The following is a 15612-nucleotide window of genomic DNA, read 5'->3' as shown; positions in this document are numbered from 1 at the left end:
GTGTCAGACCATACACTCTCAACTCCAGATTCAGTAAGAAATAATGAGGTTAATGGTCTGGAGAACCTAGAACAGGGGAACATGGACTTCTCCACAGAGTCAGGGGTGCAGCACCTGCCCCCAACACATTTAGAGGTTCTGCACATGAAGTGCAAAGAGACACCCAATGAAACACCTGCAGAGTGGGTAGTCAATGTCCCTGAGGTGCTAAGTTTTGGGAACTGCAAACATACTCAGTTTTCAGTGCCTCAGGATATTCCACTCCTAGAGGGGGAAAATATTGGCATAACCCCCATACTGGAATCTGCAGATAAAACTGTATGGGGGGATGGGGCTGGGGTGGTGGATATGAAGGAGGATAGCATGGCAGACTCAGAAAACAACCCTGTGAAGTCTGCTGTCCATGTGGAGGTCTCTCCTCCCTTACCTTCCACTGACCCCAATGTTATTGCCATCCGGAGTGATCAGGAGGCAGTAGAAAGGGCAGAGGTTGACTATCGAACCTCTAAAGCTCCCCCTGTTGTGGAGGAGCTGATTCCATCTGCTGCCCCAGACAGCTCTGAAGGTGTTGCAGGAGAAATCGAACCATTGCAGGTTCTCCAAATGATGGGTGCTTCTGATCCCATTCCTGCAACATCACGTGCAGATATACTCAAAGCTCAAGTGGAGGAGAGACATTATCAATCCCTCAGCCAGGAAGAGCCAAGGGATGAGGATAATATTGTAGAAGAGGGTGAAACAGGTGTGGCAAATCCTTCTGCCCCTCTCATCCCTGCTGAGGAACTCAAAAGGTTTCTTGAGAGCAACCTTGGTGTAAAATTGGATAATAAACTGCGTATGGCCCTGGAGAATTGGCATGATTTGCCTTTAATAATACGTTCTGTGAGACATTATATTGGGGTCATAAGAGAGGCCAAGAACTATGGCACAGCAGAATATCTCCGTATCATTAAGTTTCACAAAAAGTGTTTGTCTCACCTGGCCTCTGTGAGAGCTAAAGCACTTCCTAATACACAATAATGGCCTTGAGTATAAGCACACTAAATACAAATGGCTGTCGAGAGCCTTTCCGCATGTTTCAGGTGCTTTCCTTTCTTAACCAAGGAAGATACTCTGTAAGTTTTCTCCAAGAGACCCATACCATGCAACCTGGCATCTGGAGTGGAAGGGTAGGGTCTTTTTTAACCACCTCACATGGACTTCATGTGGGGTGGTGACCCTATTCTCTGAATCATTCCAGCCTCAGGTGCTAAGTGCTAAATCTGTCATCCCAGGCCGTGTGTTACATCTCCGGGTCCAGGACTCGAATAGCACATACAACCTTATAAACATATATGCCCCAACTACTGGACCAGAGAGAACACGGTTCTTTGAAAGTTTGTCAACATACGTAGAGACAATTGACTCAGATGAAGCTTTGATTATGGGGGGTGATTTCAATTACACCCTGGATGCTCAAGACCGCAATGTGCCCCAGAAAAGAGACTCATCGGAGTCAGCACTACGGGAACTCATTGCCCGCTTCTCCTTGGTTGACATCTGGAGAGAGCAGCACCCAGACACAAATACCTTCACCTATGTCAGGGTGAGAAATGGTCATGTTTCTCAGTCCCGGATTGATAGGATATATATATCGGGCCATCTCATGTCACGAGCCAGGTGCAGTACCATTAGGTTGGCTCCATTTACAGACCACAACTGTGCCTCTGCGATAGTGGCAGATGCACCATCACTGGCCAAAGCTGCTTATTGGCACTTTAATAACAGTTTATTGGAGGATGAGGGGTTTGCAAAGTCGGTCCGAGAAATGTGGATGGACTGGAGGGGTTTTCAGGATGAATTTGCCACTTTGAGTCAGTGGTGGGATGTAGGCAAGGTTCACCTAAAACTCTTGTGTCAAGAGTATACCAGGAGTGTGAGCAGGCAGCGCAATGCAGAGATTGAGGCACTGAATGAGGAGGTGCTTGAGCTTGAGCAAAAGCTGTTGGGATGTGATGACCAAAACCTACAGCGGGAATACCTAGAAAAGAAGGAGACTCTGCGTAACATAGAACAGCGTCAGGCTCGTGGTGCCTATGTACGAAGCCGCATGCAGTTACTCTGTGACTTAGATCGTGGCTCGCGCTTCTTCTATGCTCTGGAGAAGAACAAGGGGAACCGAAAACAAATCACATGCCTCCTTGATGAAGATGGCACCCCCCTTGAGGACCCAGAGGCTATCCGGGACAGAGCTCGGTCCTTCTATCAAAACCTTTTTTCTCCGGATCCTATCTCTCCAGATGCCTGCAAGGAACTATGGGAAGGGCTTCCAGTAGTCAGCAAGAGGAGAAGAGAGAGATTGGAGAAACCTATCACTCTAGATGAGCTCTCTCAAGCACTCAGTTTAATGCCCCACAATAAATCTCCGGGGCTAGATGGACTAACCGTAGAGTTCTTTCAGTTTTTCTGGGATACTCTGGGACCTGATTTCCACAGGGTCCTAACTGAAGCCCTTGAGACAGGTGAGATGCCCCTTTCATGCTGTCGGGCAGTGTTGTCACTGCTACCTAAGAAGGGGGATCTCCGTTTTATTAAGAACTGGCGTCCAGTCTCCTTGCTCAGCACAGACTATAAGATTGTAGCCAAAGCGATCTCACTTAGACTCAAGTCTGTTCTGGCAGAGGTGATTCATCCAGACCAGTCCTACACAGTCCCCGGCCGGACAATTTTTGATAATGTTTTTCTGGTCCGAGATTTGCTGCATTTTGCTCGGAGGGCTGGTCTATCCCTTGCCTTTCTCTCCCTAGATCAAGAGAAGGCATTTGACAGGGTGGATCATCAATACCTCTTAGGTACTCTGCAAGCCTATGGCTTTGGTCCACATTTTGTAGGCTACCTGAAAACGCTGTACACCTCTGCAGAGTGTCTGATAAAAATCAATTGGTCTCTAACTGCACCTCTGACCTTTGGGCGAGGAGTTCGGCAAGGATGCCCCTTGTCAGGACAACTGTATGCACTGGCCATTGAACCCTTCCTGTGTCTCCTAAGGAAAAGACTAACGGGGTTGGTGCTCAAAGAACCAGATATGAAAGTGGTTCTCTCAGCCTATGCAGATGATGTAATCCTTGTGGCCCAAGACCTATCTGATCTTAAGCGGGCACAAGAGTGCCAAGAGATCTACGCTGCTGCCTCATCTGCTCGGATCAACTGGTCCAAAAGTTCAGGCCTTCTGGAAGGTCCTTTAGAAGTAGACAATCTGCCTCCTATTTTTCAAGACATCCCATGGGAGACCAAGGTCATCAAATATCTAGGAGTCTACCTGTCAGCTGAGGAGTGCCCTGTCTCTCTGAATTTCAGTGAACTAGAGGAGCGTGTCATCATCTGTCTTGGTAAGTGGAACACCTGCAGAGTGGGTAGTCAATGTCCCTGAGGTGCTAAGTTTTGGGAACTGCAAACATACTCAGTTTTCAGTGCCTCAGGATATTCCACTCCTAGAGGGGGAAAATATTGGCATAACCCCCATACTGGAATCTGCAGATAAAACTGTATGGGGGGATGGTGGGGCTGGGGTGGTGGATATGAAGGAGGATAGCATGGCAGACTCAGAAAACAACCCTGTGAAGTCTGCTGTCCATGTGGAGGTCTCTCCTCCCTTACCTTCCACTGACCCCAATGTTATTTATGCAGACCCTGCTCCACAGTGGTGTACTCTGGCATCCAGCTTTTATCACAAGGTACGCAACATGGGGTATGACCGAAAATTATTTGTCATCGAACCTGAAGGGTTCTTAAAAAACCTCTCACCATTACCGGCATACTACCAAGAGACTCTTAAAACCTGGAGCATGGTCTCCGTGTTAAGGGAAGGAGTTATTCAAGGGGAGGACATTCTAACTGAGCCCTTACTTTACAATCCGTCTTTAAAGACTAGGATGTTAGAATCCACCAGCATCCGCCGCCGCCTTTGCCGGGCTCAGTTGACTAGAGTTGGGGATCTCCTGGATTTTGAGAGAATAGATTGGGTGCAAACTCAGGTTATGCAGTTATGCAGCGCATGGAATTGCGCACCACCAGAGTTCCAAACCGTTTAATCAAGGAGATCAAGGACACCATCTCCTCTGGCTCTCACACCTTTATTAATGAGGTTTTACATGCTGGAGAGCCAGATTCCCCTTGGAATGCCCCATCTCCAGCCATAAAAATAGCACCTAAGATCCGTCAATCCCCTCAGGCTGCTCCTTCTCCCAACCTGAGCCAGTTGGAGAATTTTACCTTGACACGCTTTTGTGACATGCCACGAAAACTACTGTACTCTCTCATGCTTCACACTATACACTTCCTTGCCCTCGTCTCCCGCTATGATACCATCTGGAGGCGGGTGCTCAAAGAGGGTGAGAGACCCCAGTGGCGAGCCCTTTATTCCAGCTTGGTGCCCAGACCCACTGGAGACCTGAGCTGGAGAGTGCTCCATGGTGCACTGAGCACAGGAGAGTACTTGGCTCATTTTACAGACTCCCCGGCTGCTTGTACATTCTGCGGCAAAGGGGAGTCCCTGTTTCATATTTACTTTTCATGTGCCAGACTGCAACCTCTTTTAGCTCTTTTGAGGAAACTCCACCTGCAGTTCTGGTTACACTTTTCCCCTCATGTTTTTATTTTTGGACACCCAGTGTCCCGGGACAATCGAGGTAAAGACCTTCTCTCCAATTTGCTCCTGGCTTTGGCCAAACTAGCCATCTATAAATCCAGAAAGCAGCATTTGGAAGGTGGCAACCCTCTGTCGGCAGAGGTAATGTTTCGGGTGCTGGTGCGTTCCCGCATCAGAGTGGAGTACACCCAGGCGGTGTCTGCTGGTCGGCTAACCGAGTTTGTCGACCAGTGGGCAATAAATGAAGTACTCTGCTCGGTATCCCCAGACTTGGTTTCTGTTCCCACAACCCTCACACTCCATATTTAAGTGCACTTTGAGTGACAGTTTTAATACATTCAATTAATCATCTCCTTTTTTAAGGATGTGTGATTGACTTTGGCGAGCAACTACCCGCCTGCAATTTGAATAATATATTAGCTACTGAAAATTCAACACATTTACTGCATTTTCTGTGGGGTAAAAACACAAAAAAATACATTGACCCCCCAAAATCATATATTTTTGGAAAGAACACATTCGGACGAATTCAAAATTGGTACCCATGTCTTTCTACTCCAAACTACTGAGTCGCAATTCTTTCCCAAAATTGCCAGTTTTGATGAAATACCTAAAAATCACATCAAATCTTCCACTTTCAAGCACCTTATCTCCCACATAACATTAGGTACCAAAAGAACACACCCTAAATATGAAAGCCAAGGATCCGCTGAACAGTTTGATGCCCATTGTGCATAGGATCAGCACTGTATCTGGCATTTAGAGACCCTATAAGGACGTCAGTGCATAGAGATTGCCCCAGAGGTCTCTTTAGCTACTGAAAATTCAACACTTTACTGCATTTTCTGTGGGGTAAAAACACAAAAAAAATACATTGACCCCCCAAAACCATATATTTTTGGAAAGTACACATTCGGGCGAATTCAAAATTGGTACCCATGTCTTTCTACTCCAAACTACAGAGTCGCAGTGCTTTCCCAAAATTGCTAGTTTTGGTTAAATACCTGAAAAACACATCAAATCTTCCACTTTCAAGCACCTTATCTCCCACATAACATTAGCTACCAAGAAAACACACCCGAAATATGAAAGCCTAGGGTCCGCTGAACAGTTTGATGCCCATTGTGCATAGGATCAGCACTGTATCTGGCATTTAGAGACCCCATAAGGACGTCAGTGCATAGAGATTGCCCCAGAGGTCTCTTTAGCTACTGAAAATTCAACACGTTTACTGCATTTTCTGTGGGGTAAAAACACAAAAAAATACATTGACCCCCCCAAAACCATATATTTTTGGAAAGTACACATTCGGGCGAATTCAAAATTGGTACCCATGTCTTTCTACTCCAAACTACAGAGTCGCAGTGCTTTCCCAAAATTGCTAGTTGTGGTGAAATACCTGAAAATCACATCAAATCTTCCACTTTCAAGCACCATATCTCCCACATAACATTAGGTACCAAGAAAACACACCCTAAATATGAAAGCCAAGGGTCCGCTGAACAGTTTGATGCCCATTGTGCATAGGATCAGCACTGTATCTGGCATTTAGAGACCCCATAAGGATGTCAGTGCATAGAGATTGCCCCAGAGGTCTCTTTAGCTACTGAAAATTCAACACGTTTACTGCATTTTCTATGGGGTAAAAACACAAAAAAATACATTGACCCCCCAAAAGCATATATTTTTGGAAAGTACACATTCGGGCGAATTCAAAATTGGTACCCATGTCTTTCTACTCCAAACTACAGAGTCGCAGTGCTTTCCCAAAATTGCTAGTTGTGGTGAAATACCTGAAAATCACATCAAATCTTCCACTTTCAAGCACCATATCTCCCACATAACATTAGGTACCAAGAAAACACACCCTAAATATGAAAGCCAAGGGTCCGCTGAACAGTTTGATGCCCATTGTGCATAGGATCAGCACTGTATCTGGCATTTAGAGACCCCATAAGGATGTCAGTGCATAGAGATTGCCCCAGAGGTCTCTTTAGCTACTGAAAATTCAACACGTTAACTGCATTTTCTGTGGGGTAAAAACACAAAAAAATACATTGACCCCCCAAAACCATATATTTTTGGAAAGTACACATTCGGGCGAATTCAAAATTGGTACCCATGTCTTTCTACTCCAAACTACAGAGTCGCAGTGCTTTCCCAAAATTGCTAGTTTTGGTGAAATACCTGAAAAACACATCAAATCTTCCACTTTCAAGCACCTTATCTCCCACATAACATTAGGTACCAAGAAAACACACCCTAAATATGAAAGCCAAGGGTCCGCTGAACAGTTTGATGCCCATTGTGCATAGGATCAGCACTGTATCTGGCATTTAGAGACCCTATAAGGACGTCAGTGCATAGAGATTGCCCCAGAGGTCTCTTTAGCTACTGAAAATTCAACACGTTAACTGCATTTTCTGTGGGGTAAAAACACAAAAAAATACATTGACCCCCCAAAACCATATATTTTTGGAAAGTACACATTCGGGCGAATTCAAAATTGGTACCCATGTCTTTCTACTCCAAACTACAGAGTCGCAGTGCTTTCCCTAAATTGCTAATTTTGGTGAAATACCTGAAAATCACATCAAATCTTCCACTTTCAAGCACCATATCTCCCACATAACATTAGGTACCAAGAAAACACACCCTAAATATGAAAACCAAGGGTCCGCTGAACAGTTTGATGCCCATTGTGCATAGGATCACCGATGTATCTGGCATTTAGAGACCCCAAAAGGAAGTTAGTGCATACAAAGTGTATACACTGCAATATAAGCTACCGGCATGTGCATTATGCGGCATAAGACCCCCTAACAGTAAGGAGACCCTAGAAAACTATACATTTTCCGAAAGTACACAATCTGACAAAACAAAAATGGGTAAATACATCTTTCTACTGCAAACTACCAAACTACAAAGCTATGCTAAACAGAACGATTTTTTTGACATTTCTGAAAATTGTCACAAAGCTTGCATTTTACCCCATTATTTACCCCCACATTTTGTACCGTATCAACATAAAACATTCTAAATATGAACACCAGGGGTCTACTGAACAGTTTGATGCCCTATATGCATAGATTTACCAAACTATGTGGGGTACAGGGGCACCCAAGTAAAAATAGTGCATATGAATTTTCACATAAGATGCTTCGGCTCATGCAGTTTTTGCACCCGGTATGTGTATTATGTGCCATACGACCACCTAACAGTAAGGAGACCCTAGAAAACCATATATTTTCCGAAAGTACACATTCTGACAAAACAAAAATGGGTAAATACATCTTTCTACTACAAACTACCAAACTACAAAGCTATGCTAAACAGAACGATTTTTATGACATTTCTGAAAATTGTCACAAAGCTTGCATTTTACCCCATTATGTACCCCCACATTTTGTACCGTATCAACATAAAACATTCTAAATATGAACGCCAGGGGTCTACTGAATAGTTTGATGCCCTATATGCATAGATTTACCAAACTATGTGGGGTACAGGGGCACCCAAGTAAAAATAGTGCATATGAATTTTCACGTAAGATGCTTCGGCTCATGCAGTTTTTGCACCCGGTATGTGTATTATGTGCCATACGACCACCTAACAGTAAGGAGACCCTAGAAAACCATATATTTTCCGAAAGTACACATTCTGACAAAACAAAAATGGGTAAATACATCTTTCTACTACAAACTACCAAACTACAAAGCTATGCTAAACAGAACGGTTTTTATGACATTTCTGAAAATTGTCACAAAGCTTGCATTTTACCCCATTATGTACCCCCACATTTTGTACCGTATCAACATAAAACATTCTAAATATGAACGCCAGGGGTCTACTGAACAGTTTGATGCCCTATATGCATAGATTTACCAAACTATGTGGGGTACAGGGGCACCCAAGTAAAAATAGTGCATATGAATTTTCACATAAGATGCTTCGGCTCATGCAGTTTTTGCACCCGGTATGTGTATTATGTGCCATACGACCACCTAACAGTAAGGAGACCCTAGAAAACCATATATTTTCCGAAAGTACACATTCTGACAAAACAAAAATGGGTAAATACATCTTTCTACTACAAACTACCAAATTACAAAGCTATGCTAAACAGAACTGTTTTTGTGACATTTCTGAAAATCGTCACAAAGCTTGCATGTTGCCCCATTATGTACCCCACATTTAGTAACGTACCAACATAAAACACTCTAAGTATGAACGCCACTAGTCTACTGAACAGTTTGATGCCCAATATGAATAGATTTACCAAACTATGTGGGGTACAGAGGATGCCAAATTGAAATACAGCAGACAAAATGTCCATGTGCAAAGACAAGTAACAAAGAACAATGTAAAAAGCAATACAATTGATAAAGATAAAAAAAAAATCACTAAAATCATTTTTTTTTTTTGCCTAATAATATCTGCGGGCAGAATAACAGTTTGAGTATTTTGGCTAGGGCAAATAAGTTTTACAGACAAAGTCAAGCAAACAACAACTATGCATAACTGAAAATGCTATAAAATGGCTAAACATGCAGTAAAATACCCAAAAATCCACCAAAATCACAGAAAATGTAGTAGAAACACCAAAATAATACACAAAAGGTATTGCGCAGTGCGGTTAGCGAATACACTATCCGCAATGGCAATAAAACATTTTTTTCAGGCAAGAATAAAAACGATGCGATTAGAAAAAAAAAAATAATTACAAAATTACATAAGTGTGTAAGTGTGTGTGTACATGTGTGTAAAATGTGTTTTGTGTGCATGTGTGCGAGTGTGCAACCAAGTGTGAGTTTTCTCTAAGTGCTGTAAGTGATAAATGTTTGAAAACCTCCCAAAAATGCATGTGTGTGTGTGTAAGTGTGAGTATAAGTGTGTATTAGTGTAATAAATGTGTGATTGTGTGTTTGTGTGTGTATTTGCCACTTACTTGAGGTCTAGGTGAGGATCTGGAGGAGAAAAACGATCTGGCACACCAGCAGCATCAGCTCATGTGAGGGGGCGTGTCAGGAAGCAGGGGGGCCAGAGGGGGAAGCTGCGGAAGGGAGAGGAGCTGCACAGAAAGCCACCTGGATGGCAGGTGAGTCCCATGGGGCCCCTGGGCGATCGCTACCCAGGGGCCACTCGTTCCCCACCTCTGACTGTTGTCTGGAGGCTGGGGAACGAGTGGGGAGCGAAGGAACGGCTTGAAAAGCCGTTCCTCCGCTCCCAAAACCGGAAGTGCAGCAGGACGTAGAATCTACGTTCTGTGGCACTTTGGTCCTTTGATACACAGGACGTAGATTCTACGTCCTGTGGCACTAAAAAGGTTAAAGCATTCAAGTTAACTGGGACAGCAGAAACTTTCATCAGGTACAAGGAAGCAAATAAAACATGCAAAAAAGCTATCAGGCAAGCTAAAATAGAGATGTAAAGGGATATTGCAGCTAGGAGTAAAAGTAATCCTAAATTATTTTTTAATTATGTGAATAGTTAAAAAATGAAGCAAGAAGGGGTGGGAACCTTATTATCATGGGGGGGTAAGTTGGTTGATGAGAACAGGAAAAAAGCTGAAATTAGAAACTCTTATTTTTCATCTGTCTATACATCTGAGGAGCCAGGTAATGAAGGCTTTCCTTTTAATATGCCCAATTCTAGTAATTTAGCTACTGACGCATGGGTCACTCAGGAGGAAATTCAAAAGAGACTTGAACATGTAAAGGTAAACAAAGGTCCAGGACCGGATGGGATTCATCCCAGGGTATTAAATGAGATTAGTGCTGTGATTGCCAAGCCTCTTCACTTAATTTTTCAGTATTCGTTGAGGTCTGGCATTGTGCCGAGAGACTGGCGGATTGCTAATGTGGTGCCGTTATTTAAAAAGGGATCCCGTTCTCAGCCTGAAAACTATAGGCCTATTAGTCTAACATCAGTAGCAGGAAAACTTTTGGAAGGGGTAATAAGGGATAGGGTACTTGAATACATTCCTAATCACAATACTATAAGTTTGTGCCAGCATGGTTTTATGCGTAACAGATCTTGCCAGACTAATTTAGTCGCCTTTTATGAGGAGGTGAGCAGGAACCTCGATGCTGGAATGGCAGTTGATGTCATCTATTTAGACCTTGCTAAAGCATTTGATACAGTACCTCACAGAAGGTTAATGATAAAATTGAGGAATATTGGCCTAGAACATAATATTTGTAATTAGATAGAGAACTGGCTGAAGGATAGATTACAAAGAGTAGTAGTAATTGGACCATGTTTAGTGGAGTACCGCAGGGGTCAGTCTTTGGTCCTTTGCTTTTTAACTTGTTTATTAATGACCTGGAGGTGGACATAGAAAGGTCTTTCTATGGTCTTTTTTTAACCCTATGTAACTATCCTCTTCAGAGGTAGTATTGCCTGCTTTAGTGACAATCCCCTGTGTAGTTTAGTCTCCAAGCAGTCCCTTACTCACTGTGTCTGAGCTCAACCACTTAAGTCCCTATACCGGTGGCCTTGTCAACGCAGGACACTAACCCTACTATACCTCATGTTGGAGCACTAGAAGAAGGATAAGTAGGGTAAGTCCTCTCCCTTTCTAGATTAATTAAAGCTCCCATATCTTCAGCCCTCACAAAGAACTGGGAATCACTTTGCAAAGTTACTCCTTGCTCTCTCTGCACTATCCAAGGCCCCTCACAGAAACAAGCAGATAAGCTACACTCTATACAGCTACTTCTGCTTCACATTCTGCTTCAGTAACATCAGCTCTGATGCTCCAGATTCCCGCTCACAGACATCACAGTTTACTAGCTTTCTTTTAATAACTGAAGTGCCTTCTCTCGTATTTCCAATGCCAAGCACCTGACTTTCTGTTCTCTGTACAGCCCTCTTATTCTCCTAAAACAGGCATCCAGGTTCTTAGGTTGCATTTAAAGGAGAATGCAAGTCAAAATTTAAAAAGCATACTGCCCAATAGTCCTCCTATTGTTTAGTAAAAACACCACACTTTTGGCTCACCTAATCAAATATTTACTCAGTCACACTTACTTCACATTTTCTAGAACAGGCAGCCATCTCTAAAAAGGTATTCTCCCTTTCTTTCCCTCCTTACTTCATATTGCACGTGTTTCATTCCCTCCCCCCCCCTCCCCTCTGCCAGATCCGCTTCTGATTGGCTGGTGGGCATGTGTAGCTCAGAACAGGAGACAGGATCAATTTACACACATGCTCAGAGAATAGGAAGGCTGCCGCTGGCAGCCTACAGGAAGGGGAGAGAGATTTCAGTGATGTCACTGTAGTCTTCACACTGCTGTAGGCTGCCAGCACCATATCTCAGAGAAACAAGCAGGGATCTGGGAATTTAGACATGCAACCCAACATACTGTTCTTCGACTTCAGATTATTCTTCTGCTTTTTGTTCTTCTTAGCGCCCCACATTTTCTAAACGCTACTCCTCCTACAGTTTTAGGGTTACAACACCCAAACTCTCCACACTTCTTCGCCCTATAGTGTAGCAGGTTGCTTGTGCTTTTCTAAGCGAACCCACCCCCCGTCTTTTTATGGCGCCGCTCCATACACCCCAACTTTACACACTTACAGCTTTGAAACTACACCCCCCAAACTTGAATAAAATAATAATGGGGTCACCCTGAATGAAACAGCGACATTTGTTGGATGACCCCAAAGTGGGAGGTGCCACTAACAGCCAATCAAATTTCACCCATTGACTTTTATAGGGGGGAGGCTACACTCCTCAAACTTAGATCACATTCTCATGGGCCTGAATGAAAATATAATGACTGTTTGATGCCCAAAAGTGGGCAGAGCTGTGAATAGCCAATCAGATTTTACCTATTGACTTTTAATAGGGAAATTCAACCTGCTGCCATTCTCACAGTATTAACCCTGGGTCCCCAAACTTTTCACAGTTGATCACTAGGGGACTGTAGTTTAAAGTGGGTGGAGCCTCCAACAGCCAATCAAATTTCACCTATTGACTTTTATTGGTTTGATGCCAGGGTTCCCAAACTTTTCACAGTCAGTCACTGAGTAACTACGTATTCAAGTTTGTTTGTTTTTTTTTAAAGCAAAGTGGGAGGGGCCAACAACAGCCATTTCATCCATTGACTTTAATGGGGAAATTGAAACTGCTGCCAATCTTACAGCTTTGAGGCTACACTCCCCAAACTTGAATCACATACTCATGGGGTCAGCCTGAATGAAAATATGATTATTGTTGGATGCCCAAAAGTGGGCGGAGCTGTAAACAGCCAATCAGATTTTACATATTGACTTGCTGCTATTCTCACAGTAATAACACCGGGGTCCCCAAACTTTGCAAGGTTAGGAAGCAGGTAACTGCGGTTCAAGGTTAGAAAAAGTGAGCGGGCCATCAACAGCCAATCAGATTTTACCTGATGACTTTTAATGGGGGAATTCAACCTGCTGCCATTTTCACAGTATTAACACCAGGGTCCCCAAACTTTTAACAGTTGGTCACTAGGGGACTGCAGGTATAGTTTTGGGGAAAGTGGGCAGAGTCACCAACAGCCAATAAGATTTCACCTACTGAATTTTATTGGTTTGATGCCAGGGTTCCCAAACTTTGCAGTCAGTCAGTCACTGGGTGACTTCGTAGCGGGGCCGCCAAAAGCCATTTACATTTCTTTCATTGTTTTCAGTGGGGAAATTTTAACTGCTGCCATTCTAACATGTTTAATGTAAAGGCCCCAAACCTTGCACAGTTTGTCATTGGGTGACTATGTTCCAAGTTTAGAAAAGTGGGCTGGGCCAACAGCCAATCAGATTTCACCTATAGACTTCATATGTTTAAATTTAAACTACTGCCATTCTTTAAATATTAATACTAAGGTCCCCAAACTTTGCAAAGTTAGGCACCAGGTAACTGCAGTTCAGTTAATAAAAGTGGGTGGAGCCACTAACAGCCAATCAAACTTCACCTATTATTTTTTTTTTTTTTTGTTTAAATTTAAAATGCTGCCTTTCTCACACTATTTATATCAGGGGTTCCAAACTTTGCACAGTCACTGGCTGTATTCAGAATTAGAACAAGTGGGCGGGGCCACCAACAGCCAATCCATTTCCACCTATTAAATTTAACTGGTTTATATTTAAACTGATGCCATTATTTAAGTATTAATTCCAGGGCTGTTAAACTTTCCAGAGTTAGTCACTGGGTATTTGCCATCCAAAGTTAGAAAAAAAAGTGGGCGGAGCTACCAACAGCCAATCACATTTCACCAATTTACTTTCAATGGTGAAGTGTAAAATGCTGTCAGTCTCACAATTTTTATGCCTGAGTCCCCAAACTTTGCAAAGTTGGGTAACTGGGGGACTGCAGTTCAAAAATAGGAAAAGTGGGTTGGGCCACTAACAGCCAATCAGATTTCATCCATTGAATTTTATTGGTTTAAATTTAAAATGCTTTCATTTTCACACTATTTATGCCAACCTGCTGCTATTCTCACAGTAATAACATCAGGGTCCCCAAACTTTGCACAGTCAGTCACTGGGTGACTACACATTCAAGGTTTTTTTAAAAAGTGGGCAGAGCCACCAATGGCCAATCAGATTTTACCTATTGACTTTCAATGGGGAAATTCAAACTGCTGCCATTCTCACAATATTAACACCAGGGTCCCCAAACTTTTCACGGTTGGTCACTAGGGAACTGCAGTTTTTGTTTTGAAAAGTGGGTGGAGCCACCAACAGCCAATCAGATTTCAACTACTGAATTTTATTAGTTTGATGCCAACGTTCCCAAACTTTGCAAAGTCCGTCACTTGGTGACTATGTATGCAAGGTTAGAAAAAGTGGGCGGGCTGCAAAAAGCCAATCACATTTCTTTCATTGTTTTCAGTAGGGAAATTTTAACTCCTGCCATTCTCACGTTTAATGTCAGGGTTCTCAAACTTTGCACAGTTTGTCACTGGATGACTACATTTCAAGTTTAGAAAAGTGGGCGGGGGCAACAACAGCCAATCAGATTTTACCTATAGACTTCATACGTTTAAAGTTAAATGGCTGCCATTCTTTAAATATTAATACTAAGGTCCCCAAACTTTGCAGAGCTAGTCACCAGGTAACTGCGGTTCAGAGTTAGACAACAGCTAATCAAATTTTACCTATTGATTTTCAATGGGGAAATTCAACTGCTGCCATTCTCACAGTATTAACACCAGGGTCATTTTAGGTCCTAAAAAGTGGGTGGAGCCACGAACAGCCAATCAGACTTCATTAAAATAAGTCTGTTTAATTTAAAATGCTGCCTTTCACACACTATTTATGTCAGGGTTCCCAAACTTTGCACAGTCAGGGTTAGGGAAAGTGGGCGGAGCCACCAACAGCCAATTAGATGACACTCATTAACTTTCATTGGGGAAATTTAAATTGCTTCCATTCAGACACTATTAAAACCAGGGTCCCCAAACTTTGCACAGTGGTTTTTACCATACAACTGTGGTCCAAGGTTAGAAAAAGTGGGGTGAGCCAACAACAGATCAGAATTCATTCAGTGACTTAACGTTTTTCAACCCAACATGAAGTTTGTTCTCAAACTTCCCTTTCTAGTTCTACAATGAGACTTTTGTAACTCACTCCAATAAATCCTGATGCACTCATTGCTCTCCCCTGCTTTGTGGAATTATAAGTCAGTTAACTACGAGTAGGATAGACTGTGCAACACACAGGTACAATTTACTCCCACCAGAAGCAGCCAGTAGTGGGGGCCCTTAAGGAGACCTTTTGTTGGAAGCTAATCCATCAGATGTGTGTAGGTCTTAGCTGGAATGATTTATGTACAGTAAATATAGCTTTGGTGTTCTTTGAACTGTACTCTGGTATTTATTGAATGAGCATGTAGCCCTCTACTGGATCCTCTTTTACTTAATAATAGAGTAGAGTAGTACAGGTATGTGATATATTATCCTAAATGTTGGGGACTGGGGATGCATCAAATCCACTATTTTAGGATCCGGCCT

This window comes from Xenopus tropicalis, chromosome 7 (assembly GCF_000004195.4).
Source record: "Xenopus tropicalis strain Nigerian chromosome 7, UCB_Xtro_10.0, whole genome shotgun sequence".
NCBI classification, from domain to species: domain Eukaryota; kingdom Metazoa; phylum Chordata; class Amphibia; order Anura; family Pipidae; genus Xenopus; species Xenopus tropicalis.
The sequence above is the reverse complement of the archived record's forward strand: the minus strand, read 5'-3'. Positions refer to the sequence as shown.